Source organism: Pygoscelis adeliae, unplaced genomic scaffold (assembly GCF_000699105.1).
Source record: "Pygoscelis adeliae isolate BGI_AS28 unplaced genomic scaffold, ASM69910v1 Scaffold294, whole genome shotgun sequence".
Classification (NCBI taxonomy): Eukaryota; Metazoa; Chordata; class Aves; order Sphenisciformes; family Spheniscidae; genus Pygoscelis; species Pygoscelis adeliae.
Window position 1 is genome coordinate 1615905 of NW_008824722.1, and position 6234 is coordinate 1622138.

Consider the following 6234-nt stretch of genomic DNA (forward strand, 5'->3'; position numbering starts at 1 on the left):
AGGGCACAAGGCTACCAGGTCACCCCAGTGGGGCACATTCACAGGTGCCCCAGCACAGAGCCTGGGGCTGCGGCCACCAGGAGAGGTGGCGGGAGACACCAGGAGAGACATGCTGGGAGACAGCAGGAGCCGCAGGAGCTCGCACCATTTGGGCTGCTTCGAGTGGCTAATCACCTGCCCTGCTAAAACCCTTATTTGTCATTCGAACATGTCTGGCTACAGCTTCTGCCTGTTGCTCCTGGTTCTTCTCTCCCTGCTGGATTCGAGAGCTCTCCAGTCCCAGTGATTGTCTCCCACGAAGGTGCTTCCATGTGGCCATCAAGTACCCCTTGATTTAATTTCTGCTGACCCCCTCTCGCAGGGTGCCTAGCTGAGCACTGGGCTTGCTGCGCGGCTGCCTGCTGCAGGGTCTCCACAGCCAGCATGATGGTGTCTGGGCACAGGGAACCCGCTGTGGGGCACTGCTGTGGGGCAGGAACTGCCACTGCTCTCTATGTTCACCATGGGGAGGCTGGGATGCCTACCGGGGCTGGGAGGCCAGTGTGACTGTCACACATGTGCAATGCTGCGCTCACGTGTCCTCATGCACCCCAGAACTGCAGGTGTGCTCTGTTTGCTGGTGGCCCAGAGCCCCGGTGCCTGGCTGCAGCCTTGCACATGTGTGTGTGCTCAGGGCAAGCACCTCCTCTGCTGAGTCCTTAGCTCATCCCAGATTTAGTAACCACCTGGGTAATTATTAGCACAAACTCTGCAAGCTGGCTCCCAACGCCCTCCCTGCGACCGGCAGGTACAGAACACAAACGCTGGCAGGAAGCCATCTCGAGCATGCCAAGACTGCGAATGGCGCTGGGCACACCGGCTCCCTGGGGCCGCAAACCCAATGTGCCAGCACACATGGGCCCGGCCCTGGCCCTGAGCACGTGCACGCCCACTGGCAGAAGCAGGCAGGCCTGCCAGCATGCCAGCACACTGCACACATGCACCTGTACATGCATGTGTGCGCATAGGTGCGCATGCATGACATGCACAGCTAGACACGCAGCATGGTGCACACATACAGCTGTGCAGGCACATACGCCGTGTCAGCAGGGATGTGCTCACACCGTGACACCCTGTGGGTACACACACGCTGCCTGCATGCGGGGCACACGTGCCGAGAGGGCCTTGCACGCTGCAGCCCCCAGCCCATGCTACTGGCACCCAGCAGGGTGATTTTCCACTTGTGGGGCTGCAAGGCGCTCCCCAATACCCATTGTCGGAGCCCCTCAGTGCCCTTCCCATGGATGCTGCCACACCGCCGGGCTGGGACGTTTCTCTTGGGGATGAGAACAGCCAGCAGGCATCTTAGAATAACAACTGCCACAGCTGTAATCCACAGCCCTGCATCTGTCCCTGTGCCCTGTGCCAGCCCAGCCTGGCCCAGCCATCTCCGTCCCACCCCTCGGCTCGCACCCACACAGGGGGCACGGTGGGGCGAGCACGCTGGGGTGGGACACAGGTCTCTGCAAGGAGCTGCGGAGGGGAGTGCAGAGCATCAGTGAAATGAGCTGGGATGTATGCAGGGACGTTCGTGGGGTGGTGATGCAGGGCACAGGCGCCGGGGTGCGGGGAACCTGGCTGTGCGGCGCACAGGGAGGTGCGCAGGGGATGGCGGCGGCAGCGGTGGGGACAATGCACATGAAATTAGAGCGAGCGGCAGGCAGAAATGCTGCGGGGGGAAGGGAGCCGCTGTGCTCCACGGAGGACTGCACGCAGGCAGGGGGAGGCTCTTCTGCTGAGCTCGGGCCAGCGTGAGCACCAGCCACCTCCTTGCACACCTGGGGCCCCCTTTCCCATCCCCAGGGCAGAGGTGTCCCAGCTTTCCCTGGCCCTTGCTCTTGGGGTGCTTGCCCCATCCATGCTGACCCAGTCCCCTGGGAGTGGGGACCTCCTTGCAGTCGACAGCCCTGGCACCCTGCGTCCCTGTGCCTGGTGGCTCATCTGCCATTCCAGGATCTCCCTGGGGAGAAGGGAGCAGAATGCTGGGGACTGGTCTGCCCCTTGCTTGCATTGCCATGGGTGGAGGGGTGGCACAGGGCTGTTTGCTGACAGTGCCGAGTGCTCTGGTCAGCCAGGGTGAGCCTGTGGGGTGGCAGTGCCAGGTGAGCCCCATGGCCCTCGCAGGGACAGCACTGCTCTGGGAGCTGGGGCACCCTCAGCAGGACAGGAATCCGCCCAGGATCAGCTGGATTCATGAAGCACCCTCCAGTCTGTCCCCTCCAGCAAATTCCAGATGGTGCCACACAAACTGGGTGCAGGTGAGCAGAGCAGTGCTGATTCACGGCACTAACCTCCAAGACTCTTCACTGGGGCTGTCATTCCTCTTTCTAGAGCATCATGAAGGACGAGACACCTGCACACAGCCTGGTGGGTGCACAGCACACACACGAGCTGTCAGCACGCTCACATGCACCTACATGCACACATGCAACAGTCTGTATCCAGCCGCCCCGTCTGCACACACTCTCTCTGCACACACGTGGTGTGTGAGCACTCAATGCACTGCCCAAACGTGTGCACAGCCCAGGCACACACACACATCTGCACTCACACGTGCATGCAGTGATGTGCACGCACCCCATTGCGCACACTGCCCTGCGCACTGCTGCTCACTGCACCCACCAGCACAGCCAGGGCGGCAGCCAGGCGGGCTGCACCAGCCACCCTTGCTGCTTTTTGACACTAGAAGAGGGCACATGCTGTCACCGCAGCATGCTGCGGGATCCCTCAGCTGCCAGGCTGACCCCGGCTCCTGCCTGGCACTGCTTCCTTTTCTGGAGGGGCTGTGCTGGGACCTCCCTGCTCTGAGGGTCTAATTTCCACCCTAAATGTATTCATGGATAATTTATCCCCAGTCATTCCTGTGCTAACGTTGTCTTTTAGCTGAAATAGCTCTTCTCCTCCCTGGTGTTTACCCCGCTGATGTATTTATAGTGAGCGCTCTGTTCCCCCGCAGCCTGCGCTGTGCTGGGCACGAGCCATCGTCCTCCCATCATGGGTCTCCCAGGCTCTGCATCCCCTGGCAGTCCCATGACGCCTCTGCTCCTCTCCCAGGCTGGCTTCAGCACGGGCAGATCCCCCAGGGGCCGTGCAGGGACGCAAGCAAGCCCCCAGCCCTGCCAGAAATGCCTCTCCTGGTTCCTCCTAAGATTGCTCTTGCCTCTCCCATGACTGCACGCCCATCGTGCGGTGGCTTGCAGCGATAGACTCCCACGCTCAGCCGGCTGTTTGCTCCGTCCCTCTCCTCCCTGCTGTCCCCTCCCTATCACTGTCCCGCAGCGCCTGACCTCCTGCCTTGCCCACGGACCCCTGCCTGCTCTGGTCCTGCACCCTGGGCCAGCCTTCTGCTCCTTGGTGCCTGGACACCTCCCAGCCGGGGGACTCTTTGTGGCGGGGCTGGCAGTGACCTGGGGACTGCCACCCATCCCAGCAGCTCCCCGTGAGCTGCTGCCTCCCAGCACCCTTCCCCGGTCCCTTCCTCCTGCCAGCAAGGTCCCTCTTAAGCGCTTGCTGGGCAGGGGAACCCCTGATGAGGTGTCACCTTATCACAGAGGCCAGGTCAACCTCGAGGTGTGTTTCATCTTCCAGTCCCCTTCATCACGGGCTTACCGCACCCTCGGCAGCAGCCAGGCGTGAAGGCTGGGCCTTGGTGCTGTCCAGCCAGGGGGGCCCCCAGGGGTGGCCAGCCCCTGCCCTGGGACCCCCGGCCCCGTACCTCTCTCCCCCCCCAGCCCCTGGCTCTGCACAGCCTCCCTGGTCCCCGCACGGTCCCCAGCCGCTCCTGTCACCATGCGCAGTGCCCCCGGGTCCCCGCTTGGACTCTTCCTGTCGCCGGGACATCATTAGAAATGTTAATTATTAATTATCACTAAAAGCCCTTTTTGCTGCATTGCTGTTCTCTGCCTATCTCTCTGCCCCGTGCTGCCTGTAACCGGATCCGCCCGTGCTCGCCTCCCGCCTCGCAGTCCCCGTCCCTGCTTTCTCTCGCTACCTGCTGAGGCACAGGGTGGGGGAGTGAGGGCAGACACAGCCCCCCATGTCCCTGCAGGACACGGCCCCACGGGATGAGCTGGACTTGTCCCCCCTGGGATCCCGGAGCTGTGGCTGGCATGGAGATGCACCAGTGCCAGCACTCAGCCTGGGGACTGCCCTGCCCCATGCCAAAAGAGGGGACAGGAGGCCAGAGGAGGGACCTGGCTGGTGCTGCGATGGAGCCAGGGACCATCAGCTCTTCTCAGCCAGGGACGATGGGGTCCCTCATGAAAAGAGCACCGGGATGGGGCTCCCTGGCTGGAGGGTCTCAGCATGGTGGAGGCAGCAGGCTGTGCTCTAGCCCACCCAGGCAGCATCCCTGGCTGGGGAAGAGCAAACAGGCTGTGGGGAAACCTGGGGTGCTGCTGGCAGCCGTCTGGGGCTGGCAGGACCCGCGGGGCTGGTACACACTCAGGGCAGCCAGCTGCTTCAGAGGAGCTGTGCAGCTGCAGGGAGGCAGGGGGATGCCCAGCCTGCCCAGCTCAGCCTCCTCTGCCAGGGCTCCTGAAAGATTTATCAGCTCCAAGTGGATCCCACTGATGAATCAATTCAAATCACGGTCTATCGAAAGCAGCCAGGTTCCTTCCCACGGAGCAGCGGCCATCACCGGACACGGCGGCACTGCTACGGCCAGCGCTGGGTGAGATCAGCAGCTACTTCCAGTCACAGCATCCCTGAGCACTGGCTGCGGGGCAGAAACTGCCTCCTGGCAGCATCTCTGCCTGCCGGAGCCAGCCACGGTGCCCTGGCACCTCCTAGGGACCGTGGCAGGATGGGCCATGAGGGACCAGGCTGCAACACAGTGCCAACGGGGGCTACCTCGAGTCAGGATAAAACCTGGATCCCCCCCAAGAGGTCTTTCCTGTTTATTCCCCCCCATCTCCCGAAGGAGCCAGGCTACCCGGGTTAGCAAGCTCCCCAGCCCCGGCACTGTCACCGGCCACCCCATGCTGCTGCAGAGTCCTGCTGAGAATGCTAGAAAGCAAGACAATAGCAGGAAGGAGACAACAACGATAGCTCAGGGAGAGGCGTTCGGGGGGCAGGCTCCCGGGAGAGAGCAGGGAGGAGCACCCAGGCCACTCCTGGAGCGGTATTGATTCCTGCAGCACAAGCGCTGCCTTCTGTGCCTATTCATTGTAGATGTGCAGGAAAACAGGGAGCAAGAGACCCCGACTCCCCCTCCACAGCCAGCCCATGCTCCTAGGGACATGTCCCCATCGCCTCCCTGCCTGCGAGCCACCGGCAGCACCAGCACCTGCCCGCACCGCGGGCTGCTTCCTCACATTATACAGCACTGTCATGAGCCGCCGAGTCCCCAGGTGTTTGGTGCAATAATGCAAAGCAGATCTAATCCACCTCAGCCCCGAGGTCTCCGCAGTCCCCTCCCCGTGGGCTGAGCATGTCCCCTGGCTGCGCGTGGGGAAGAGACCCAGGGCTGCGGGTGCTCTGGGTGCCTCCGGCACGCTGCAGCTGACGGGCAATTCCCTCCTTGCCCCTGTGTGCCTGTTGCAGCTCCCCAGGGCTTTTCTCTGCCAAAAGCACTCTGTAAGCATTTGCTCCGCAGCAATAAATCAGAGGGATGTTCACATGAGCACGGGCCGGCACTGGGCTCCCCGGGACCGGGGCGCAGCGAGGCACCGGAGGTGATGCTCGGCCCCAGAACGTGACTCATTTATTTCCTGGCGTTTCACTGCTAAGCCCAGTGCTCACAGCTTGGGGGGGTGGGGGGTGGTCCTGGGCCACGCTGGCAGGTCTCTGAGCTCCCTGGGTTGTCTGGCTCCTTTAGAGCCAGAGCAGAGCAAGCAGGGACTTCTCTGCACCCTGCATGCGGTCCCAGAGGGTCCCCAGAGCTGGCTGGAGGTTGACGTGGCTGCAGCAGCCTCGATACCCCAGGACAAGGTGGTTCCCTGTCCCCGGACCATGCCTGGCTGTTGGTGTTCCTCCTGCTCACAGCCTGGCAGGGAGCTGGGGCGGCAGCCAAAACCCCTGCCCCCTCTGACACCTCATGTGTGTGCCGAGCCAGCAAGTTCTCAGCTTCCTGAGAGCCCTGGGAGTCACAGGGGGTGACGGGCTCTCTGGCGGCTGAGAGGAGGCTCCAGGGCTTTGAGGCAGGTCTGGGGGAGAAAAGGCTGCTCGTGGCGCCAGAGCAGAGCTGAGGTCACC